This window comes from Mastigoproctus giganteus, chromosome 7 (assembly GCF_048544385.1).
Source record: "Mastigoproctus giganteus isolate SK-2022 chromosome 7, ASM4854438v1, whole genome shotgun sequence".
Taxonomy (NCBI): domain Eukaryota; kingdom Metazoa; phylum Arthropoda; class Arachnida; order Uropygi; family Thelyphonidae; genus Mastigoproctus; species Mastigoproctus giganteus.
This window is the reverse complement of record NC_143581.1, coordinates 116,298,712-116,326,477: the sequence shown is the minus strand read 5'-3', so window position 1 is coordinate 116,326,477 and position 27,766 is coordinate 116,298,712. Positions and strand designations below refer to the sequence as shown.

At 38.0% G+C, this 27,766-nt stretch overlaps 1 protein-coding gene across 8 annotated transcripts in view; it reads left to right on the top strand.

The window, feature by feature from the left end:
* The window catches only part of LOC150083163 (uncharacterized), a 1,214,634-nt gene that overhangs the window by 89,581 nt on the left and 1,097,287 nt on the right, over positions 1 to 27,766 (top strand). For all 8 annotated transcript variants that reach the window (XM_090377874.1, XM_090377875.1, XM_090377878.1 and 5 more), the window contains one exon: positions 18,432 to 18,541. The gene's annotated coding sequence lies outside the window, so the exon portion shown is untranslated. The remainder of the gene's footprint in view (positions 1 to 18,431; positions 18,542 to 27,766) is intronic.

Genomic DNA, 27,766 nt, shown 5'->3' with positions numbered 1-27,766 from the left:
ACTACTAAATTTAAATCCAAAGTTTTAGAAAAACAATAATTTCAAATCAATAAATAAGAAAAATCCACTTAGCGGCTTTGAACACGTCTGGCCCCTACTAGCCTCGTCAGCAGACGCCTTTGAAGGTTTATGAAACTGTGTGAGACTCCCCTTGCACAGTTTAATAAACTTGTGCATTCTTGGTTTTTAGCTAATAAGATTACCAAGAATGTCCGCTGGAAGCTTCATGCGACAGTTTGTCAACTCCCGCAGTTTTATGGACTTCCAAAGATCCATAATCCTGATATTCCTTTACGACCCATTGTTTCTTGTTGTCATAAACCTACATATGAACTTTCTAAATACGTTGCCAAGTTATTAGCACCCCTTGTTGGGTAAACTGTTTACACTGTTTCCAGTAGTATGCATTTTCTGCATATTATTAAAGATTTTACTATTTCTGAGAATGAGGTTATGGTCTCCTTTGATGTGGTATCTCTGTTCACTTCTGTTTCTGTACAACAGACTATTGCCTGTGCGAGACGTCTTTTGAGCAGGGATGCTACATTGGGAGACAGAACTTTGCTATCTACAGATGATATTTGTACCACTCTCAATCTGTGTTCAACGGGGAGCATGATCATGTTCAATGATTCTCTGTTTTGCCAAATACAGGGCACAGCTATGGGTGCCCCTGTTAGTCTTACGTTGTAGCCAATATTGCCATGGAGGAACTCGAGAGTCAGATTTTCTTGAACTACCTTGTTCCTACCACTCTCTGGTGTCGTTATGTTGACGATATCTTTGCCATTATCCCTCGGGGATCGGAATCTCGACTGCTGCACTCAATTCCCTGTCGGCTGTTATTCAGTTTACGATTGAACTAGAGGTTGATAATACTCTTTCTTTTCTGGATGTGTTAGTCCAACACGTGGATTTCCATTTAGCAACTTCCTTTTTTAGGAAGCCAATGTGCACAGGCCAATTTACTAATTATGGGTCTGCGCATGTCCCTGGTCATCTGCATATACTGCATGCACTCTATTCTCCCGCGTTTTGCACATTGGTGCAAAGCGCGGGAGAATAAAGTGCACTCCGTTCAACACCTGACTGGCAATTGGAGATTTCCAAAATTAGGGCAGAGCTTTCAAATTGCAGTTATTCACCTCAGATTCCAAACAGATGTGACCTTCAGGCTGTGAATTTGTTATGCAAACTAATCCTCCTCGTGTCAATGAATTTATTTCTACCTCCTACATCCCCTGTTATCTGAGTGTATCGGAACATCGTTAGGATTTTGCGTCTCCATCATATATCATGTGTGCAACTTCTGCAGAGCAAATTGCAATCTATTATTTCTAAGGTTTCACCTTAGAAATAATACTGTAAACAACACCTGTTCCTCCTTTCCTATGGAGTGGTTCCATATATCGCATTAAGTGTCCAGATTGTGGGGGGTGTTATGTAGGTGAGTCTAGCAGAAGATTGAAAGACCGGATTTCTGAATACGAGGTGGCTGTGCGAACCACTAATTTAGCATTATTGGGTTGAGCAGCACAATCATGATCCCTGATGGGATATTGAAATCATGGATTAGTCACGTGATTACTGCCAGCGCTCATTGCTTGAGGTACTGCACATAGCTACCAATAGTGGTACTATGAATCGCACGAGGGGAGTGCACTTGCAACCTGTTCCATAACAGGTTGCAAGTGTACTGTATTGCAGTGCTATGAGTGCTGGTGATCATCACGTGTACGTAATTATGTTCTACCGACACCAGACTCGTGACACATGATTATGCTCAGCTGACTTTTGCCATTGTAACAAACAATATATACTGGAGTACACCATTCACCAGCTAGCTTGATGAAGAGGCACTTCATCTCGAAATCTTCTATATATTTTAACCCTTTTATTTTATTTTATAATTTATCTCTGTTTTAGTATTTTATGTATATATTGTTTATTTTATTAAATTTATTTTAACCAGTTAGTCGGGCATCACTAGAAACTTGTATGATATGCAACCCGAAGTGCAAGGCCTGTTTCCAATGCAGTCACACTTGTTAATACAGTTAGATTTGGAAGGTTAAATTTTGGAGGTTGCCAGTGTTAGATAGGTAGCATTATTAAGGCTACCTATCTAATGTCAATTAGATAGGTAGCCTTTTCCTTCTTGTCCACAAGAATTATGTCCGGTCTGTTGTGCGGGATTCTCTTATCCATTATTATGGCATGGTCCCAGTACAGCCTGTGGGTCTTGGTCTCTAGTACTGCCCGGTGTTTGTACTTGTAGTACTGTACACTTTCTGTGATCAACTGGTATTTCCTCACTAGCTTCTGATGCTCGCTAGATCCTGACTACCTGGTCATGTGTATGAGAGTACTCAGTCTGGGCGATCACCTTGCATCCTGCGGTGATGTGTTGGATCGTTTCTGAGGCCAGGTGGCATTATCGACATGTGTCATCTCACACTTAGGGCTCCTTGCCGATGTATTTTTCTATAGTTCTTCAAATAGGCCTCTGGGGTTGGGTATACTCATACTATGATTTTTAGTGTTTCTCACCAACCATGGAATAAAACGGAAGACGAAAAACCCAAATTTTTAAAATATTTAATATTTAAAATAAATTTATTTACAAACAAAATACCATATTACTGATAGTAATTTTAAAATAAGACAGGATAACAAAATACCAAATTTAAAATGCAATAAAATATACTAGGTTAAAAGCGCTAAAATACTAACTTCTTTCTCAACACTGTTGAGAAAGAAGGCAGAAGCCTTTGAAAGCTTCAGTTAGTATTTTAGCGCTTTTAACCTAGTATATTTTATTGCATTTTAAATTCAGTATTTTGTTATCCTGTCTTATTTTAAAAATTACTATCAGTAATATGGTATTTTGTTTGTAAATAAATTTATGTTAAATATTAAATATTTTAAAAATTTGGGTTTTTCGTCTTCCGTTTTATTCCATGGTTGGTGAGAAACACTAAAAATCATAGTATTTTTATATAGTTTCTGGTGTTGATTACCTGTTCATGGATGGTGAGTACGAATTCTTCAGTCTCAGGGAAGAGCATTCCACTTGTGAGCCATGCATTGGAAGCAGTTTTCTCTATGTGATCTTGATGGAGGTCATTGTAGTGTGTGTCACAGAGTGTCTTTATCCATCTTTCTAGCATCGTTTGTGCTGTCTGGGTTGGAGGGGGGGGACTCATCGCTTAGGTTGAGTGGTGTATACTGCTTGTCTATCTTCCTTATGTACAGTGCTGGTGTGTGTTTCTGGAAGTAATCCTTCAGGTTAGCTATTTCTGTTTTCTGTTGCTCGATGAGGTCTATCAGGCCCCTTCCTCTCTCTTTCCGAGCTGTTGTCAGTCTCTCCACGGCTGACTTCAGGTGGTGTTTGTGGCTCTTGGTCATCATTGTCCTTGTCTTTCTCACGATATCCTCCAGCTCCGTGTTAGTTCAATCTATGATCCCAAAGAAGTATGTTAGCAGTGGGGCTTCATAGGTGTTTATGGCTTTAACTGAGTTCCCTCCATTCAGCTTTGGTTTCAACACGATTTGAGTTTCTGATGGTATTTTTTGGTCAGGCAAGCCTTGATTTCCTTGTGCTCTAAATGCTGAGCCTGCATCATCCCCAGGTATTTGTAAGTCTCTCTCTCTGTCACGTCTTCAATCTCTTTACCAGTCTGTAGCTGGTAGTTTCAGCTGACTAAATTTCCCAGGTGCAATCTGTGAGTTTTGCATTTGTCTAGACTAAATTCCATAATGATATTGCTGAAATTTTCAATGATCCGGAGTACATCTGGTGGGTGAGGGTGTACAGATTCTTGCCTCCTTCTTTGAGGTTATATCCATACTTGCTGCTGCTCAACATGGTGGATAGCAGGTTAAGTGCCAGACAGAACGGCCCCGGGTGCCAAGCATATTTCGAGGCCAAGTGACATTTCTGCAATTTATGGAGTGCTCTTCAAAGGCAATTAAAGTTATCTGTAAGTTCCTACATTTCTCTAAACAGTCTTATTTTTAAAACCGTTCTATACTTAAAAAGCCACAAGTCAGAACACTTTAACTAACACTTTAACCACTTGGCCTCCTAGTGGCACTGCTCCTGCCTCCCCGTGGCGGGGCCGCAAACCTTGGCAGAAATGTCCTCTTGCCAAGGGCTAAAAGGAGCAAACATGGCAAACACTGACCATCAGGATAATCCAAAGAGACAAAAGACTGATCAGATGGAGCAACCTTGTCCATCATTCTTAATCATCCACTCACTTACTAGTTAGCTTATGAGTAAATTGTCCCCATTTGTCATACAGAAACATCTTGAAGGTATTGCAGGATCTCCCAAGATGGTTAAGAGACTGCACACAGGAGGCCTACTAGTAGAAACCACCAACCAGAGACATTCCGAGAAGCTGTTACAACTTAGAAACTTTTCTGACATTACAGAAAAAATATCTCCTCGTGCAACCCTAAATTCATCTAAGCGTGTCATATCCAGTTGGGACCTATTAAATGTCACCAAGGAAGAAATAACCCAAGAGCTGCAGGGAAAACACTTAATTGAAATAAGACGAATAATGATTAAAAAGGATAATCAACTTGCACCTACCAGAAATATTATTCTCACCTTCAAGACACCCAACTTACCCTCCTCTGTAAAAGCAGGTTATTTACTTTTCCACATGCGCCCCTATATTCCCAACCCTTAAAGATGTTATAAATTCCAAAAGTATGGCCACTTATAAACTGTATGCAGAGGAGTTCCTGTCTGCCCCAATTGTGGGTCCTCAGATCACATACAAAGTGACTGTACAGCTACAAAATTGACCTGTCCAAATTGCAAAGGTGACCATTCTGCATATTCCACGACAAGCGAAAAATGGAAAACTGAAAAAAAAATAGTAAAATACAAGGTTGAGAACAAAGTCAGTTACCAAGAAGTGAGAAAACTAGTTGCACCTACTATAACTAAAAATATGACCTATGCCAATGCCGTAAAAAAGTATCAAACAGTCTCCACTCATGCTGATTCACAATTCCCACTAATAAATCAATTTCTAATTGGGCTAGGAATGTCCTTTCTGAGCAAAAACCAAGTGTACGTAAGCAACAATCCAAGTGCTCTGACCAGACAAATAATACTCCTATGAAAATAGCAGTGGTATATCCTTTTCAATGATAGCTACCATATCTCATAGTACAAACTGAAATGTAATGAAAGATATTCAGGACACAACCATGGACACAGATGGCACATCTGTACCGGAAGATCCCATTTTAGAAATCTATGCAGAAGAAGGAATGGACACTGGTCAGCCAGTTTTCTCCAAAAAAGAAACCAAAAATGGAATGTCATAAGCCAGTCACCTTCAAAAAACAGTCAGATACAGATCCTTCAATTAAACACAAATAATGCCTTGAATCTTATAATGGAACTGCAGAGGTTTTTGTTGCAACACAGATGATATCCATGATCTAATCAACCGATATTCTCCAATTGCCCTTAGTCTTCAGGAAACTTACCTAACCTTGAAAATTTCTCCTTTGATAAAGAACTATTGCCTTTATTGAAGAGATCGTAATACAGCAAATGCTGCCCATGGTAACGAGCAATCGTGATAAATTCAAAGATCCTAATTAAACATATTTCACTTCAAACTGAAATAGAAGCTGTTGCTGTGTGTATTGCAATAACTCTCCGTATTGCAATAACACTAGTCTCACTCTACCTACAGCCAAACCATAGTTACGGTTTAAAAGATCTTGAAGACTTTCATACAGATACCTCCACCTCTTTATATGTTAGGGGATTTCAATGAGCACCACACCTTATGGGGCGATCCTAAATTAGATAGATGAGGTCGACTCATTGAAGGCTTTTTAGAAGCACTAAACCTCGCCATCTTCAATACTGGCACACACACACACTCATGTTCAGCTCCCAACTGACATACCTCAGTAATAGATCTCTCCATTTGTTCTCCATTACTGGTCCCGACCATAGAGTGTTATGTTGTTAATGATCCTATGGGCAGTGATCACTTCCCAATTTTATGCAACCTGTTAATAGCACAGACTCCTCTAGCTCAACCATGCAGGAAATGGAAATTTGCCTGTGCAAACTGGGCAAAATTCCAGTCATCAATATCTTTCAATGAGGAAAAAATCCATCTCCAGCCTATTGATGATGTGACGGATTACACCCCTTTACATCTACCTCCTAAATGTGGCCAAAAATACAATACCACTCTGAATTCCCCCAGATCGAAAGCATTATAATTATTGGTGGAATGCACAAAAGCAAAAAATGAAGCTTGGAATTTGTTTCGGCAATATCAAACCACACCCAATCTCATAATTATAAGAAGTCATTGGCAAAAGCACCTTTCATATAAAGGCAAGCCAAGAAAGAATCCTGGACCCTTTTTTGCCTCAAGCATTAACAAAAACACCGACACCAAAATAACTTGAAGAAAAATTAGATAGCTTTCTGGTAAGTTTCTTACCGTTCCGTCTCTAGTGCTCACCTGGAATGGACGAAATCTGTCTAGTCCTTTAGATATTGCAAATGCTTTGGGCAACACTTTTGCCGAAGTCTCAATGGCATCAGCTTATACTCCATTCCAAAGAATTAAAAACATTGCAGAACAGCTTTCTATTAACTTTCAAACTGCTCTCCTTCTGCCATATAACAAACCTCTGCAATACTCTGAACTCTTGCATGCCATTAGAACAGCTCACAGTGGTGGTGGTGCCGAACCAGATGGGATCTATTATGTCATGATACAACATCTTGATGGCAAAGCTTTGCACCTCCTCCTGGTCTTTTACAAACGAATTTTTCTAGAAAATGTTTATCCAGCTTCTTGGCTTCAATGCTACTGTTTTGGCATTCCCAAAGACAGGAAAAGATCCAATCAAGACCAATATCTCTCTCAAGCGGTGTCAATAAAATCTTGTAAAAATTGTCTAAGTAGACTCGTCTGGATCATAGAGTCAGAACAGTTAATGAGTCATAGTCAATATGGCTTTCATAAAACAAGTAATCCTTGGATCTTATGGTTAAGGCTGAATTTGCCGTTCGGAATGCCTTTGTTAAACACAAACATCTAGTAATGGCTTCAATAGATTTAGAGAAGAAGAAGCAAGTTTCATCCGGATCCTGAACTTCAAATCTCTAATATCTCCCTCTCAGTCACTAATAACATGACACCACCTGGTGGCGTGGCATGGCATACTTAGAGATCTTTATTCTCTTAGTTATGGGGAAACTTACCGATATTTGTGATGAATTTTTTACATACTAGATCGTTTCAAGTTCAATACCAGCATGCCCTTTCTGCAACGTTCATTCATGAAGGTGGTGTTCCACTGGGATCAGTATTTAGTGCCACTCTTTTTGCTCTTAGAATAGATTCTTTCACCAAACTCCCAAATATCGTAGATACTTACCTTTATGCAGATGACCTTTCTGTCTCCTGTCATTCCCAAAACATGAGATCTATTGAACGACAGCTTCAGATACCACTAAATAAAATACAGCAATGGGCCAGCATGAATGGCTATCGACTTTCACTGCAGGAAACAGTTGCTATCCATTTTTGTAGACAGCTCAAGTTTCATCCAGATCCTGAACTTCAAATCTCTAATATCTCCATTCTCATCACTAATAACATCAGATTTCTAGGGTTAATCATGGACAACAAGCTAAATTTCTTAGAGCACATTAAAAAAGTACAAACTGCCTGTCTGAAAAAGATAAACATAATTAGAGCACTATCTGCCCTAACACGAGGTGCAGATTGTACCTCCCGCCTTGATTATGGAGCTGACATTTTTGATTCTGCCATAACGAGTGCATTACGCTGGCTGGATGCAGTTCAGCACAGTGCATTGAGAATATCACTTGATGCATTCAGAACATTGCCTTTACACTGATGCTCATGAGCCCCACTCTCTTTACATAGGAAATCACTATTGCTATTGCATGCTGTCAAGATACAAAGTTGTGCCTCGTATCCCATTCAGTCATACCTATTCAATCCACCATTAGAAAATCTGTACAGAAATAAAAACCTAGCATAGTAAAACCAGCTGGTCTTCGCCTTCTTGAACTGATGCAGGTTTGGAATGTTTCCACCTATTCCGTACAGCAGGTAGAAACTTGTACTCAACCACCATGAGCCTCCTCCTCATATATACCAACCTGTGACATGCCTTTGTCAATAGGGAAAGAATATTTTGCAAGCTTCAAATGTCAGACAACTTCATGCTGTTCACACTCAGTGATATATTGATATTTATCCAAAATACAGAGATGGCTGTAAATCTAATTCAAACTTGGGTGCAGCCGCAGCGTTTCTGAATATGACTATTTCAGCATCTCTTCCATCTGAATTCAGAATCCTCATCTGAATTTATGCAATTAAATTAGCTTTATAAAATCTCTATTCTGACTGTTCTTTAAAATCTGTTATTTACACTGATTCCTTTAACTCAATCATGGCATTATATAATTCCTCTGATAAAATTCACCCTGTTCTTAATGAAATTAGAAGCTTATTACTGCAGTTTGAAAAATGCCACCAACTAGTCACTGTCTGTTCGATTCCAGCACATTCTGGTATTTTGGGCAATGAACTTGCTGACAAAGCTGCAAAAAATCCAACCACCTTAGATTTAACCAATATCCCTGTTCCAGCATCAGACTATGCACTAATCATTCATGCTGCATGCCTATCAGAATGGGTAACAATTTGGCACTCTCCTTCTTCAAGAAGAGTGTTTCCATTTACAATGGGTTTCCTCAGCCTACAAGTTATTTTTTGGCAGGAATTTTTTCCCGCCATAAAGTGTAGTTCAAGGTGTCTTGGTCAGTTAAATCTTGGGCTGTCATGCACTTCTATACTCCATACATCTATGTCCTCCTAGGTCTTCCTCTTCTCCTTTTCCAGGAGGTATACATTCCAGGATAGCCTTTGGATATCTGCTTTCTTGCATCCGTTTTATATGACCATACCATGTTAAACGCTTTTCCTTGTGATAGCGTCAAGAATATTCTTTTTTACTTCCATTTTCTCTCTTGTGTCTTCATTCCATTTTCTTTTTCTTCTAGAAGTTATATTTGGCACTCTCAAACTAATAATAAACTCTTGCAATTCAAAAATTTGGCTCTCCAATGCTCTTCAATACATTAATACGAGAAGAAGTAGTCCTTTCAAGGGCAAGAATAGGTCATATTCATCTGATCCACCTTTATTTTCTCATAGGAGGCGATCCACCACAGTGTCCATATTGTTCTCAAAATCTGACTGTTAAACATATTCTCATTGATTGCCCCTACTATAGACAAGACAGAACTTCAACCCTGCTATCACTGGTAAATCTTGATAAATAAATAACTTTAGAGAATATCATTTGTGACAAGACAGATATTTCCAAAATTTTCAACTATCTCAAGCCAACTGGACTTTTTAATTATTTCTGATTTTACGAAAGTTTCTCATTTCCTTATATTATAAATGAATAGGCGCATAATAGCCATAGCAGCTTCTGTGCTGTCAAACCCCCAAAACAACAACAGCTAGACAGAACCACAGTGGGCTTAGGGCATCTTCTTGAGAGATTCCTCTCCTGATGGGGATTGGTCTGGTTGTGACGTTCTCTACCTTAATGGCAGTACACCATTTCACCATTGTTGCTCCTAGAAAGTTTGTCCCTACGGGATTGACTTTGTAGATGTTTAGTGTCTCTAGTAGCCAGCTATGAGGTACGGAGTCAAAGTCCTTGTGGTAATCGATGTAAGCTATGTACAGGTTCCAGGATTGCTCTATAACTGTGACATCTGTGATTAGCATTAGTAGAGGCATATGATGCAAGAAAGCAAGCTTATACAGCATCAGCCAAAAAAAACTCCTTCCCATTTCACCCATCCATTCTTTCCAATTGTTTGTCTAGTTCTGCCTTGAATTTATTTAAGCTATCAACTTCCACAACAACACATGAAGTTTGTTCCAGCAATCAACTACCTGCTGGCAAAAGGAAAACTTCTGCACATATATTCTACAAATGTCTTTCCTCAATTTGAATTTATGCCCCCTCAGGTGATTAATCTGGGCAAGAGGGATAATCCCATCAGCATTGAGCATGCTCAACCCATTCAAGGCCTTATACATTTCAATCAGATCATCTTCCAGATGCCGCAATTTGCAGAACTTAAGCCTTTCTTTGTAAGAGAACCCCTTTGTTCCCCTCACCAGTCTTGTTGCCTTTTTTTGTACTTGTTCTAACAACTCTACATCTTGCCTAAAATGAGGCTTCCAGACCTGTACGTAATTCTCAAGGTGTGGCCAGACCATTGCCTTATACAAGGGGATAATCATCTTCTTATGCTGCTCGCAAAATTCCTGTATATCATCGATAAGACCCCTGTCTGCACTGCTCAGAAAACCTAACTGCACCAGAACCCTAACTGCTCAGAAAATCTAACTGCACAACACCCCCAGCTCTCTCTCATTCTCCAATACCCTGAGTGTAACACCACCCAGTTAGTACATTTCTCTGGGGTTACTGCTACCCATAGGCAGTACTTTGTATTTGTCAATGTTAAGCTTCAGTTGCCACTTCTCAGCCCATCTACCCAAATTTTCCAGATCCTGTTGCAGCAGTATACTGTCATTACTGTTATTAACAACCCTCCCAAACTTTGTATCATCTGCAAACTTTGACATCAAGCTTGATATATACCTTCATCGATATCATTGATAAATATACAACACAACACTGATCCCCAGGGGACACCATTAATAACATTAGTCCACAAAGAGCAGTATCCATTGATTAATACTCTGTCTTCTCCCACTCAACCATCCTTTTATCCATTTTAGCAACTTGCTCTTAATGTCATACCCCTTCAATTTATACAGTGCTCATTGTGCAACAGTATCAAAAGCTGTCCTGAAATCCAAGTATAGGATATCAAAATTATTTTTTTGCATCCAGTTCCTCTGTGACCATGTCATAATATCTACTCGAATTGGTCAGACAAGACTTCCCCTTAACAAAGCCATGATGTGTGTGAATTATTACTGCAGTCTTGTCTAGATGATCCTGCAATGCTTCTTTAACCAGTGACTCCATTATTTTCCCTAGAACAGAAGTCAAACTAACAGGTCTGTAATTACTTCTGCCCCCAATCCATGAATTGGAGATACATTTGCACTTCTCCAGTCTGCAAGGATTTCCCTTGAGTTCAAGGATGCTCTCATAATTATGGCTAAAGGTTTGCTTACTTCCTTTGCCACCTCCTTTAATATAACTGAATAGATCTCATCCACCCCAGGTGCTTTTCTTATGTTCGACTTCAATTTATCCTCCACTTCTCTCAGTTATTACAAAATCATTATCTCCCTGTTAGAGTTTGGTAAACTTCTGGCCCTCTTCTCATATATCTTGTGTGTGATTTTAGATGCAAAATACTCATTTAGTTTGGCAGCTATCTGAGAATGATCATCTAGTCAAACACCATTGATATTAAGTGGACCAATCTGATTCATCCCCTTCCTTTTAGAGTTTATATAAGTAAAGAAGTCTTTGCGTTTTTATTTTTTTATGAAAACCCCAAACACGAAAGGTATCAAAACCTATAGTACTTAGTACCGTGCATGGGTTGAAGAAGTATGGGGGGGGGGATGCCGGAAACTTTGCTCTAGAGACTAAACATGGGTTTCACCACTTCAAGCCTCCAATAAGCAAAGTGGTGGTATTTCACCGGTTGATGAAAGTCATCTACCACCTTATTTTACATCCATTGCCAAAGATTTCTCATAATCTGCTTTCACTTGCCTAACCTCCTTTGTGACTTGATTACAGACTAGCTTATATATACCATGGGCTTCTGTGTTGCCTGATAATTTATATGCATCCCATGCATTTTTCTTCTCTGCCACGAGTCTCATTAATTCATCTGACCTCCATTTGATCCTAAACCTACAACTGTATTTCTTTGTTAGTATAAAAAGCCTAGTAGCTTCCAAGATTACTTCCTTGAATGCTTCCTATTTAGAATTTGATGTTGCATCATCAGTTGGTCCCACTGTATAGATCTTAAAAAATCTCTGAAACCACCGTAGTCACCTTTACGAAACTAAAAAAACACTTTCCTTTACTCCTGATGGTAGTTACATCTTTAAGTAAATCCAACATCAGTACACTGTGATCACTGTCACCTAGTGGTTCCTTTATCTGTAAATCCTTAATGCATGAATAATTATAATCACTGCTGATAATCAGATCAAGAGTGTTACTTCCTCTGGTTGCCTCTCTAACATGCTTTTGTTGAAAACAATCATCCAATAAATCCACAAAAGCTTTGCTAGTGTACGAGTGACCAATCCACAAGTTCTAGTCAATATCTGGGAATTTAAAATCCCCATCATAAAACACTGATTTACTGGCCCACTATTTCTCTGTATAATTGTTCATTGTTCTCATTAGAGTCATTAGGCCTATAACAAATTCCTACCCTCATTTTTGCTTTCCCAGTGCTTGTCATACTAAACTGACTCAACATTAACACTGTCCATCTATGTCAACTGGATGCAGTTCCTTAGATTTTGTGTTTCTTAACTAACAGCATAACTCATCCACCCTTCCTGTCTATCCTTTCTGTACACATTGTATTCTTCAAATTCCAATTCTGCATTCTTTATATCTGTATGACACCATGTCTCTGACATATCAACTATATCTGCCTTTGATGGCTTGACCAATACTTCAAATTCATCAAATTTATTTACTATACTCCTAGCATTGGTGTATATTTAAGTATACATGCACATGTTCTTACTCTTCGTTACTTTAACACTGCCCATGTATTTTCTAGTACCATGATGACTCCCAGCAGTTCCTGAAATCCCCTGCAACTAGCTTTCCAGGCTGTGCTCATTCCAGTAGAAGCAGTGCAAAAATCATTTTCAGCTCTGCCTTTACTCTGGCTTCTGTTAATCTATTAGTCTTTGAATCCCCCACAAGCTAGCAGTTTTCTGACAAACCTAATGATGCCATGGTAGCATCAGCAAAAATATTCTTGCACCTTTTCTATTTAAATGTATCCCATCCCTGTAGAAGCAGTTTCCTGTTAACAAGCACAGGCCATGTTGAAAAAAATTCTACCTCCACGAGCCTTGCACAATTTCACCAGGTCCAAATTGATTGACAACGCTCTCATCATGTACTCCCTTATATATTTGGTCCTTGACGTTGTCACAGACATTCTCTCAAATATGCCAGACAAGCTACCTGGGAGTCTAAAACGCTGATGGAACTGATATTCGGGTGACACTCAAGTCAAAGTGGACCCAATTTCGGCGAAGTCCGGATGGTCTATGACAGCCAAATCCTTTGCTTGCACCTTCACGATGGTGGGACTGTTAGTAATCCTGGGTATAACCTTCATGCACAAGTACATGGTGGGTGACCACCCAGGTGTGAACCAACGTAAGCAGGGGTCGAGGTGTGGTGCCCACACCACATGGAGGACCGCCACCCCTCTATGTTACCAGGCAGTACTAGGTGGTAGATGACTCTCATCAACCGTTGAAATCAACCATATTAATGATCTTGGTAAAACTCCTCCCACCATTCCTAACACGCTCCATTCAATGCCTCCTGTGGTCTTCCGTCAAAAGGATATCAGAAGGATTTTGATGAATCTTGATGCTAAGAAAGCTCCAGGTCCTGATGGTATTTCTCCACTTGTTCTCAAAATCTGTGCTCCTGAACTTACTCCTATTCTTTGCCACCTTTTTTCACTTTTTTATTCCAAAGGTGTTTTTCCTTCTGCTTGGAAATTTGCTCATATCCAGCCAGTTCCTAAAAAGGGTGACAAATCCCTCCCATCCAATTATCGTCCCATTGCAATTACTTCTACTCTTTCGAAAGTGATAGAGAAATCGATTAACCGCCAACTCTTAAACTACCTAGAAACCTTCCGTCTGATCAACGATCACCAGTATGGATTCCGTCGGTGTCGATCCACTGGTGATATTCTGGCTTATGTTACCCATTTATGGACTAATTCAATGGAAAGGTTCGGTGAAACACAAGTAGTTGCTCTTAACATCTCAAAGGCTTTTGATCGTGTTTGGCATAAAGGTCTTCTAAACAAGCTTCCATCTTATGGTTTGCCAACTGTTTTTAGTAATTGGTTATCCAGTTTTCTCTCTGATCGCTCACTGAGGGTGATGGTAGATGGCTCTCTGTCTTCTAACTTCTCCACTAATGCCGGTGTCCCCCAAGGTTCAGTTCTTTCCCCCACTCTTTTCCTCTTGTATATCAATGACCTTCTTCCATTGACTGGAAATCCTATCCATAGTTTTGCTGATGATAGCACATTGCATTCAACTTTCATTTTGAGAAACCTTGTCCAGCTCAATCAGCTTCAAGTTCTCGAAAATCTGCTGCCAATTCCTTAAATGCCGATCTTCAGGTAATTCTGCAGTGGGGCAAAGACAATTTAGTTGATTTCAACCCTTCTAAAACTCAATCTTGTCTTATATCTTGCAAAAAGGATTCTTCTGCTCCTATGCTTATCTTTAGTGACACTCCGATTTCTAGGCAAAATGATATATCTCTTTTGGGGATTACCCTGACTTCTAATCTCTCTTGGCACAAGCACATTACAAATATTGCTTCCTCTGCATCTAAAAAACTTGGTTTTCTCTTTCGCTCTCGGCGTTACTTTTCTCCCAAACAGCTGCTCACTCTGTATAAATCGCAAATCCGCCCTGCCATGGAATATTGTTCCCACATCTGGGGTGGTGCCCCCAAAACGTCTCTCAGGCTTCTTGATTCCATTCAGAAGAGGGCAGTTAGGTTAATTAATGATTCATCTCTAACAGAGTCTCTCCACTCGCTTTCTCATAGACGCACTGTTTCTGCTGCATGCCTCTTCTACAGATACTTCCATGGGCACTGTTCTTCTGAATTGGCTTCTATAATTCCCGCTCTCTCTTTCAAAACAGTCCGAACACATGCCGCCACCAGCCAACATCCATTTACTGTCCAACTTCAAACCCACAGAACCAACTTTTCATCTTCCTCATTTATTCATTCAACTGCCATTTTCTGGAACAACCTTCCTTCATACGTATTTCCTGAAAATTACAATCTACAGAACTTCAAGTCCAATATCAACAAATATCTTCTTTCGTCTTCTCAACCTCCAACCCAAGCACGGTACTAAGTACTATAGGTTTAATACCTCTCGTGTTTGGGGTTCTCATAAAAAAAAAAAAAAAAAAACTTGTCTGGGAGGATTGCAGACTCTTTCAAATTTAACCCTAACTTGTGACTTTTTTTCAACATTGACCTGTACTTGTTATGTAAATCTGCAGACCTCCTACACTTAATGTCATTACTGCCAACATGTACAACAATGTCACCTTTTGTGCCCTTAAAAAATGATATCTGCTCTACAAGGCATCAGCTTTTGTCCCTAGCAGACATACCCTGGTTGTATCCCCCCTATCTTTTTTTCACAATATGTTTCCCTGACATTTGAACTGAAAATAACTAGTTCCTGTGGGACCAGTGCAGTCTGCCCTGAAAATTCCGCTGCTTTGCCCCCATTTTAATTCCTTTGAGGGCATCTACCTGACTCTTGAAACTCTCTTAGATTACCATCAGAAAGCTGATTAGTTGTCACCTAATTTTTTCATATTCTCTGCTCACACAAAGACAATAGCTAGATCAAGTCCTGTTCGAGAAAGTTCTGCAAACATGTCACATTTTGCACATTTTTTTAGACTATGATGTGTTGGAGAATTGCCCTCTTTGGTTCTCCTCTGAACCACAACACTTTCGCCCTTTGTGCACTTTGCTTTAGTCTGGAGAATGATTTCTGTTTAAATACAATTTTAATTTACAATAAAAATTAAATAAGATTTATAAATTTAAATTGATTAATTGCCAATACTATACTATGCTAACAGATTATATGGTAATTTTATTGCTTTCATATGAAATCCAGAAAAGTCCTTGCGTAACTTTGCTATTGTGTACAGATCTATTTACTGTTATAGACATATCCGTAATTCCAATTCCGTATCTATCTACAACAATGGCGGCAAATTTGGAACAGTACAATTTTACTGATACTAAATAATAAGGCGCCTCCGTAGCCAGGTGGGAAGGAGCAGCAGTGCGTAGCACACGCTTCTTGATTAGACCGGGGTTCGAGCCCATCACCACCAAATACGGAGGATGTGGAAAGGTCAGGGAATGACCACCGCATATTCGCGGAACAATATGGCCTTAGTTGCTAATGCTCTTAAAAACCAAATAAAAACAACTAAATAATAACCCACTAAATCTCTATCTAAATGCAAAATAAACTAAGTATCGTAACTAGTATTATAAAGCTACTTCTAGAAAATAAATTAACATGCCAATTAAAGTCAATAAAACAGCAAAAATTTAAGAAAAACTTCTCTATTAGCTGGACCCTTAAAAACCTCTCTCGCACAGAGCTTCTCTCGTGCCGAATTGAAGGTACAAAGATTTTCACAGAATTTGGCTAAGACACATTTGGTGTCTCAGGATATACCTCAATCACAGAAAGTTTCTGCTGTAAACACGTAGTCTGTATTGGAAAGCAAGATCTCAAAGTGTTTGCCCCAGGAAGAAAAACTGGGAACAGTTTGTTCAAATTCTGCGGCATCGGTTTTAGATTTAAGTGCTACCACAATATAAGAAACAAGAGCAAAGTTACATAAGGAATTTTATTGATTTCTTTCTTATGAAAGCAATAAAATTACCATTAGGGAATATACTTATGGAGAAGTGGCTTAACCTCGAGATTGTTGTTACCTCAGTATTAATATAAAACGAAAATCTAAAAGTGGTTTTAAAGTGTCCACACAATGAGGAGACTTTAAAACATGCTGAACTTCTAGAGAAAATGGTCAACATTTCTGCTAATGTTAACTTGTCACCTTCTGAATTGTTTCAAACTAAGTATCACTTTCCTTCCGAGACTTTGTCTCATGGAGATTGTGAGCAGGATTTACACACACACACACACACACACACACACACACACACACACACACACACACACACACATACACACACACACACACACACACACACACGTGGTCTGATTTCTTCTTGGTTATGCAGCTGGTCAGGATCTTGTACATCACTGGTTGGCCTGTATTTCGCCGGGTTTCTTGTATCTTCATCTTTAGGCTTTAGATATGTGATTCCTTGAGTGAGACACTTTGGAATTGTCTCTTGGTGCCTTATCATTTGGGTGAACTGCTCTGCCAGGTGATTGTGAGTGCAAGTGAGCTTCTTGTACCAGTAGTTGTCGATGTTATCTATTCCTGGGGTTCACCAGTTATGATAGTTCCTGATCAACTGTTCTACTTCTTCCTCTCAAACCTCCCACTCCCTCATCTCTTGTACATCCTTGGTTTTCTTCCGTTCTAGTTCTGTCCAGGGGGCTTGGCTGTTATGTCTTACTTCCCTGCTCCATATGTTGCCCCAGAACTCCTCAATTGTCTTCTGCTCAGGTGTTCCATTCCCGTCTTCTCCGAGACTCCTGTAGAGGCTCTTTGGTCCTCAACAAAGATTCAGTTGTTTATATTCCTCTGGGTGCTGTCTTTGTATTGGTATAGTCTCTTATTATTATTATTATTATGCCCGTTTCCCAGCATTATGGAGATGTGTTTGCTTCTGCCAATGAAGCACTTGAACCTGGGTCCATCAGGAGTCCAGTGATAGTCCAGTGTCGTAACCACTGGGCCATTGCACCCATTATTATTAGTAGTAGTAGTAATAATGGTGGCGGTGGCAAATGATACAAGAAAGCAAGCTTATAGAGCATCAGCCGGGAAAAAAAAACATTTCACCTTTCCATTACCTCCAATAGTTTGTCTAGTTAGTATTTAAATTTATTTAAGCTATTCACTTCCACAACAACAGATGAAATTTGTTGCACCAATTAACCCCGTTACGACTAAAGGCAAAATTCTGCACATCTATTCTGCAACCACCTTTCCGCAATTTGAATTTACATCCTCTCATGCCGACCGGGCTAGCCAGATGGGTAAAGTGCCTGCCTGGCAACCCAAAGGTCGTGGGTTTGAATCCCGCCTCGGGCTTGAATCAGAGTAAAATGCAAAAACTTTGGGAGGTGCATTATGGCCACAGAAGCCGATGCGCCAACAACTAACAAAAAAAAAAAAGAAACACATCCTCTCATGTGTGTAGTCAAAAGGAAGGAACTCATCAGCTTGTCCAATCCAAAAGCTTTAAACATCAAATACATATTGATGCTTGCATAATATTATTATTCAAAATTGAACAGTATTATTATTCAAATATATACTGATGCTTGAATAATATTATTTTTGGCAATGTTTTTATTTTAGGTAAGCTAAAAGAAAAGTTATGCTCTGAGGAAAATTTCTTCCTTTGCAAGATGTATCAAGTATTGAGGCTTTGTATCGAGTGAATTAATTATCAAGTGACAGGAACAAATGTGAGCATTGATATTAAATGTTTATACAGTATAAAATGATTTAAATTGTCAATATTATGGAAAAAAGTATCAATATATTTTTTTATATTTAAATTCCTAAATAATATGTGAATTATGAATATGTGAACTTTATAAATCCTACAATTAAAACGAGGTTTTAAAAACCATACATTTTAACTGTAGGATTTTTAGCAGATTATAAATGTACCGTTTGTGGGTTCTGTCATTTTGTTGGAATTAATAAAATTATTTTAAAAATAATAAAATAAATAGGTTTTTAACTTTTTAAATTTGAATTTATTAAGGCTTTTTTTTTTTTTGTAAGACATTTGTTCCCTAGTCATTTAACAATTTAATAAAAGCAAGTGCAGAAATAGAGGAATATAATGATAACGCAAGCTTCAACAGTGCCATCTTTTAAGTTTTATGCTGCAATAATCATAATATATTTTTTATGGACACAAAAAGTGATATTGCTCTTCAGGCAGGTACTAATAATATTAAATATACGACAAGTTTTACTTTATGATTAGTGATGTTGAGAAAACCACAAGTTAGAGCAATGTGAAAGTATGACGAATTTTACCAGCTTGGTATTGTATAAAAGGGAATTTTTAGCCCAAGATTTGTCATTTGCTTCCAGCTTGGAGAGACTGTACAAGACTCATAAGATAGAAATTTTGATGTGAAAACATCTATTGCGGCACCTACTACATTTTCGGACCGAAGTAAAACCAATTGGTAATGAAATTTTCTTACCGAAATGATGCAAATGACATCACTTCCTATTACGTGGCTGTTAGATTTTAAATGATGCAATTGACGTCACTTCCTAAATGGCACTAACGATGCTAACTCACTCAGTAACGTTCATTCGGTATAGTAAGTAGGAAGTGTGAGAATAAAATGTTGCATTGTTCATATTAAGAGACAGAAATGACGTCACTTCCTAAATGACGCCACCAAAGAAGCCCCTTGTGCTGACAAAAGAACAAGTTCAAAACCATACAGAACAAAAAAAAAATGCAGAGTTTAATGAAATCTATTTCTCAAGATTTTGACCAAATTCTAAGTGGCGTAAGTAAGTAGTAGGCATAAGCAAAAAACGTTACATCATTCATAACTTTGGTGGCTGTTAATTTTAATTGCTGTTTGATTAAACTGTTTAAAAATTTAAACTGTTTTAATTAAATAAGGCAACAATAAGATAATCACTTCAACAAACAACAGTCACTTCTTGCAGTAGTTTTTGGTTATGATCTCATACTAGTCTACAAATGGATTATTCCACTATTAAATTCTAAAAATACTAAATCTAATTTCAGTTAACAACCTATAAGAGTATTTTGAAGATGGCTAAAACTCCAGCTGAGCAAAATCAAGAGAATTATGCAGGAATAAAAGCTTCAAAGCCACTGAAGAAGCATCCCATATCAACAAAAGAACAAGTTCAAAAACAGAGAATGATAAAAAAAAAAAAAAAAATGCAGAGTTTAATGAAATCTGCTTCTCAATATTTTGATCAACTTCTACATAGACTTCTTGTTAAGAAGCTCTACCTCACAAAATTATATTCAAGAACTTCCTGAAGATTTTGATCCAAAAGATTTCAGTTCAAATGAATTACCTGAGGATTTTCAATTGCTTTCTGAACTGGCTAGACAGAGTATACTGCAACGACCAGCTTGGATCACATCATCCAAAAATAAAAACATCATATTTCAGCTCAGTCGCCTGTTGTAGACTCTCCACAGGTTTCAACATTAGTCAAGCACAAAATCATTTACAAGAACATTGAAAATGAGCATAACTCCTGTAAAGAATTTGAACAACAGTTTGTTTGTGATATCTGTGGTCGATTATGGTATGAAAACGATCTAAAATTGTGCCCTCCAGGAAGTTATGCACTTAATTCTCTTAGAATTTCCAACTGCAGATGTAACAACTATGAAGGCTCGTAATACTTGTTGAGCATTTCTCAAAAACGATTCCATTTCAACATTTTCGAAGAGCAACGGTTTAATTTATCCTGCTATTGCACCTCATCTACCTCGATTGGAGTTAGTGACTGAGTGGTTCATTTCTCCTTGTATATCATTCATGCAATTGGAAGGCTAAGACATGGTTTTGGCCAATATGGAATTTTGGGCCAAATTATAAATGTTCCTGTGAATGTTATATCGATGGTCAATCATTTGCCTCGAAGTATTGATGATGATTATTGTTAACTTTCATATCAAATGTAAGAAAATTCACAATTTGAATTATTCAGTAGGCTTGGTTCATAAACGAGATGTAAGGATTTGATTAAAGTACAGTAGACTCCTTATCCAGTCTCCATTTTAACTGGCCATATTTTCGTTGAGATTTTTCTGCAAATCAGATTTCCGATGTCATGGGCCCAGCAGGAAAACAAATTAAGATTCTGGGAACGAGTACAGTGCACAATAATGATCCTATAACTTTTTTCACTTCAGTTAGTTTTTACTATCTGTAATGTTTGAATTGCAGTCACTCTGTGTGTACATATTTTCTTCGTTAATTTTTGTTTTTTAAATTACATTAACTTGAAATGTAAAGGAAATTCTTATCAAAACTAAAGAACTAAAATGGTCTTGGGCAGGACACATAGCTCGAAGACATGATGACAGATGGACTAAGAAAATAACAGAATGGTATCCAAGAGGAGCTAGAAGAAAACCTGGAAGACAGCAACAGAGATGGACAGATGAAATTCATGAGTTTGTGGGTAGTAAATGGATGGCCATTGCACAAAACAGAAGGAACTGGAAAGTTGCTGTAGAGGCCTTCATCCCTGCAGTGGATTGAAAATGGCTGATGATGATGATGAACTTGAAATGATAGGCTCGAACAAGTGTAAACAGAATGTGTTAACTATTGAAACAAAACTAAGAGCTTGGGAATGTATTGATAATGCAGAACCTGTAAAACAGATATGTAACGACTGAGTGTTGGAAAAAGTACAGTGAATGATTGGTGGAGAAATGGGAAATCCCTTCAAGACTCCTGTATGCAAATAGAATCAGAAAAAATGCTCTCAGACAGGTGCACTATGAAGAAGCCAAAAAATGAAGTCGTTGATGATGCATTATTGATATGGTTCATGCAAGAACGACAAAGAGGAACACCTCTTAGCAGGCTTTTGAAGGAAAAGGCAGTACACTTGCCCAAGAAAGTCAACAGTGGAGAAGAATTCTTAGCCAGCGAGGGATAGCTTTCACAATGGAAGTGTCACGGAATTCATTATCTAGGTGTTTGCGGCGAGAATTTTTTAAGCAGATCAAAATGCTGCAAGTGAATTTTCCCAAAATTTTTTAACATTATACAGAAGGAAAATCTTATTCCTGAACAAGTCTACAATTTGGATGAAACGGGCATACATTTTAAGCTTCTTCCGATGAAAATGTTAGCAGCACCACAAGAAACATTCACTACTGGTTTAAAATGAATAAATGGTGAATCATTGTGGCCCTTTGTACAATTGCTGCTGGGAGTCACAAACTGCCCATTTCATTGTCGGAAAGTCAGCCAAACCAAGGGCATTTAAAAATGTAAATTTCAAAGCTGTTTTCAAAGGCACATTTGGCTCACTTGGAATTACTGTTCAAGGCTGTTCATGCCCTTGAAAGCTCCAATGCATCCCATCAAACTATCTTCTGATGACATCAAGGTGGTGTTTTTACCACCTGGCATTACATCTTTGGTGCAAGTGTTACTCCTCAGGTTAAATTTGACAATGTACTTATTTTAAGAGCACTACATTCTAGTGACTGATGTTACAAATCTTGTCACTAACACACTTAAGAGTGATCTGAAAAGTGTTAAAATTAAATCAGTTGAATTGATGTTATAGGAGTCACCCTTCACACACACACACACGGTCTGATATCTTCTTGGTTAGGCAGGTGGTTGGCCTGTATCTTCATCTTTAGGCTTCAGATATGTGATTCCTTGAGTGGGACACTTTGGAATTGTCTCTTGGTGCCTTATCATTTGGGTGAGCTGCTCTGCCAGGTGATTGTGAGTGCAAGTGAGCTTCTTGTACCAGTAGTTGTCGATGTTATCTATTCCTGGGGTTCACCAGTTATGATAGTTCCTGATCGACTGTTTTACTTCTTCCTCTCAAACCTCCCACTCCCTCGTCTCTTGTACATCCTTGGTTTTCTTCCGTTCTAGTTCTGTCCAGGGGCTTGGCTGTTATGTCTTACTTCCCTGCTCCATATGTTGCCCCAGAACTCCTCAATTGTCTTCTGCTCAGGTGTTCCATTCCCGTCTTCTCCGAGACTCCTGTAGAGGCTCTTTGGTCCTCAACAAAGATTCAGTTGTTTATATTCCTCTGGGTGCTGTCTTTGTATTGGTGTAGTCTCTTATTATTATTATTATGCCCGTTTCCCAGCATTATGGAAATGTGTTTGCTTCTGCCAATGAAGCACTTGAACCTGGGTCCATCAGGAGTCCAGTGATAGTCCAGTGTCGTAACCACTGGGCCATTGCACCCATTATTATTATTAGTAGTAGTAATAATGGTGGCGGTGGCAAATGATACAAGAAAGCAAGCTTATAGAGCATCAGCCGGGAAAAAAAAAAACATTTCACCTTTCCATTCCCCCCAATAGTTTGTCTAGTTCTTACTTAAATTTATTTAAGCTATCCACTTCCACAACAACAGATGAAATTTGTTCCACAAATTAACCCCGTTACGACTAAAGGCAAACTTCTGCACATCTATTCTGCAACCACCTTTCCTCAATTTGAATTTACATCCTCTCATGCCGACCAGGCTAGCCAGGTGGGTAAAGTGCCTGCCTGGCAATCCAAAGGTCGCAGGTTTGAATCTCGCCTCGGGCTTGAATCAGAGTAAAATGCAAAAACTTTGGGAGGTGTATTATGGCCACAGAAGCTGATGCGCCAACAACTATCAAAAAAAAAAGAAACACATCCTCTCATGTGTGTAGTCAAAAGGAAGGAACTCATCAGCTTGTCCAATCCAAAAGCTTTAAACATCAAATACATATTGATGCTTGCATAATATTATTATTCAAAATTGAACAATATTATTATTCAAATATATACTGATGCTTGAATAATATTATTTTTGGCAATGTTTTTATTTTCACCTTGATACCTACGGATCAAGGTGAGATATTTAGTCTGAAAAGGCGTTACAGAAGAAAACTTCTTTCAGAAATTTTTGAGAAGACTGTCAATGAAGTAACTGAACCCGTTGAGGCCCTTAAGAAAATTAACATCAAGGATGTGATTTACATCTTGGCATCTGCTTTTGAGGAAATGCCGTCATCAAAGTTTGTGAGGTCATGGAGAAAACTATGGCCTGATATCAAAAAATTAACTGCAAACTGCGATCTGGACAAAGAGCAGTGTGCTGAGGAACCTGATAGACCACAACAATATTGCTCTGCTTAACAATTTAAAACAATTATCAGAGTTCAAAGCCCTGGAAGAAAGAGACATCGATAAATGGCTTGTAGGCGATAACATTCTAGAGAATGAAATGTTAACAGATGATGAAATTATCAAAGCAGTTAGTTAAGGAGAAATGATGGAATATGACGAACCAGAGAACCCAGAAGCTATGAGCGGAAATAAAAATGACAAAAGAATAAGTCATTTGGAAGGAAAGAAAGTGCTTGAAACTTCAATAAGATATATCGAACAGCAGGGTAATTCATCTGCCATTGATATAATTCTTATGAAAAAGTGTCATTTTTCTTCAAAAAACAAATTTAAATCAAAAAACAAATGAAGATTACCGATTTTTTTTTATCTAAGTAAAAGTTTAAACATTTATATGCAACATACTGTATACAGTATATATTTTTTTATTTAATTTAACATTTTCATTATTTAACATTTTTATTAAATGTTTTACAAACATGCCAAAGAATTGTCCTTTTAGCATTTACCATGGTCAGTATCGAGAGTTTACAGATAATTTAAGTTACATCGTTTATGATGCCATCGGGTGAACCTCATCGTACAGAGCGGCGTAGAGTGATGCCTTATCTTCTTTATATGACCATGGAAATAATGAGACTAAGAACTCGATATTCGTTAACATTTGCTTTTAAATACATCGGAAAAGACACTAAGATCACCAAAGAACAAATCCAATCTATAGAATACGTCAATAAGTGCATTGAAAACAATTTAGCATTTTTGAAATCGATTCCTAATTCAACTTATTACTGGACACAACGTAAAGGAGATCTTTTTGCGACGATCAGCCAATTGGGTAAACAAGTGCTTTAAAATGTTAAAAGTGGTTCCGGATTCCTTAACCTCATCCAAGCCAAGGATGTTTTCACATAAAATAAAACATCGTTCGGGCATACAGGGTTTGTACACACACTGCTTTTTTTTCTCAGCATTGTTTTCACTTGTTGAGACTTTTGTGGAGATATACTTGAATACCCGAGGTGCACAAATGTTTTCTGATGCTATGATGCAGTGATCATCACAGTTTCAAGAAACTTCAATGGGGTGGTGTTGGATAGAGAGACCAAAAATTTATTTCAGCTAAAAGCTGAGGGAGATTATATTATTCTATACTTTGAACCATTTTATTGGTACATCATGTAATTTGCAGAGCACAAGGGGAATTACATTTTGGGTAGTAATATTTACAATGCTGTAATCCTGAGAGTTCGAACTTATAGCAAAATTCTCAGATCATGGGAAAGTAATGGAGAACAGATGATAATACAGTAGTTTCTCCCAGTTCAAAATTTCATAGGGAAAGCATTGCCATAGACAGCTGCATGCCATGTGGGATGCATTGGGGTTATGAACATTACTGTAGTCGTAAAATTAACAGACGGTATACTCTCTGAATGTTATGAAAAGCAGAGAGTATACTGTCATATCAGGCTTATTATTATTCAAATTCGCTTCTGCGTATATAATAGAAAACCAGAAGGTATGCGCTATTCACCTAAAAGAAATCCAGAGGGTATATGGCATATACCCGCATATACCCACTACAGCCCTGGTTATGAAGAACATGAAAAGACGGATTCACACACATTATATGCTAATGCTAAGAATGTGATTAACCTGGCACCAGTCACACTGGATCCGATAGGTCTAGGCGCCTCTGTAGCCAGGTGGGATGGAGCAGCAGTGCGTAGCACACGCTTCTTGATTAGACTGGGGTTCGAGCCCGTCACCACCAAATACGGAGGATGTGGAAAGGTCAGGGAATGACCACCGCATATCCCGGAGCAATATGGCCTTAGTTGCTAATGCTCCTAAAAAAACAAATAACAAACAAAACAAACAAACCGATAGGTCTCTTTCAAAAATAACTGTTGCATATTAATTGTTAATTAAAAACCTGACTTTTCCTATCATCCTAAATATAGTCAAACTTTTGAGATGTTTTAGAAGTGAATAATATTTTTTACACAGAATTATATATATAAGAAACTTGTTAAGGTCCTGTGTGACTATTTACTATTTTTGACTTTCACTTTAGTATGCAAGTTTTACTTTCAGTGCCTCCTAAAAAAAAAATTGCTCACGTTTTTTGCAGTTAGTGCATCAATAAGTTTGGTGGAGTCATGGCAAAAGTAGTTCCTCTTAATTTTATATTTAATTGTACAAAATGTTTTTTTGTCTTTGTTATTATTATTATTATTGATGTAAAATGGTTTCTTTCAATCCTTAAGAAACTCATTCTTGTCTTATATCTTGCAAAAAGGAGTCTTAGTCTTCCTACACTTCTACAACAATCAGATTTCTACCTCTATTAGAGATTACTCTGTTTGTAATTTCTCTTGGAATAAGTACACAAATATTGCTTTCTCAGCATCTGAAAAACTAGATTTTCTCTTTCACTCATTGGTTACTTTTCTTCTAAACAACTACTCATCCTGTACAAATCTCAAATCTACTCTACCGTGAAATATTGTTTCCATGTTAGTGGTGAACCCAGAACCCCCTCTCTCTCTCTCTCGCCCTTCTAGACTCCATTCAAAACGGGGAAGCCATTTTAATTAATGATCTGTCTTTTACAGCATCTTTCCACTTTGTTTCATAAACTTTCTGTTTCTGCCATATGCATTTTATATACATAGTGCCCCACAGTTCTTCTGAAGTGGCATCTATAATTCCCCTCTACTCTTCCAAACTAATCAAAACATGTGATGCAACCCATCAGCATTCATTTAATGACAGACTCCAAGAACCAACTTTTCTTCTTCCTTATTTATCCCTTCAACTTCTGTTTTCTGGAACAACCTTCCTTCACGTCCATTTCATGAAAATAACAATATATAAAAAATTAAAGTCAAATGTCAACAAGCATCAACGTTTGGGATTTCCATTAAATAAAACATAAACTCAAAATATTATTGTCATTAGACATATAGTGCAAGGAAGCCTGAGGCTTTTGCTGCACCAGCCAATAAAAAAAAATAATAATAAAATAAAATAAATTCTGAGTTACCCTGTGAGAGAGAGAGAGAGAGAGAGAGAGAGAGAGAGAGAGAGAGAGAGAGAGAGAGAGAGAGAGAGAGAGAGAGAGAACAGAGTCAGAAGTAGAAGGGAATCACCAAGGAAGAGAAGAATGATGATATTCAGCTCAGGACCCTGGGTGTGCCAAGCCCATACTCACCAGATGTAAACCCCTGGAGTATATATGTTTATACATTAGTAAATAATACACAGTAAGGGACAAAGCACCAAACTCTGTGGGAACCCATTTGCTTTTCTTAGATTCTTACTGGATCCTTCTATTCATTGCAGATCTGAAGTGCAGGATGTTACCTATAGGAAAAGTCAGGAAAATAGCAACGCTTCACTTTTGTGAACACAGTTGCTAATTCTTATGTGCTGTGATGCAAATGGCTTCAGGAGATATTGGCACATATGAGATCAATCAGAAGTTTGAAGACATGTTTGCCTCACAGTGGGAATTTATTTTCATCATTTTATATTTTCATTTTTTTGTATTTGTTTCATATTTGTTAAATTTAATAAATTTAACAAATACATTAAATAACATTTTCGAAGATGGTGTCACCATCTTCTGTGGTAAAAAGTTATACTGAAACATTAACAATATAATTGAAATTTGGGAAATGTACAGAAGGAATAGACAGGATAGAAAGGGAGGAGGGGTCATGCTGTTTGTTAAGAAACACATAAAATCTGAGGAAGTGCTTCCAGTTGACATGGATGGAC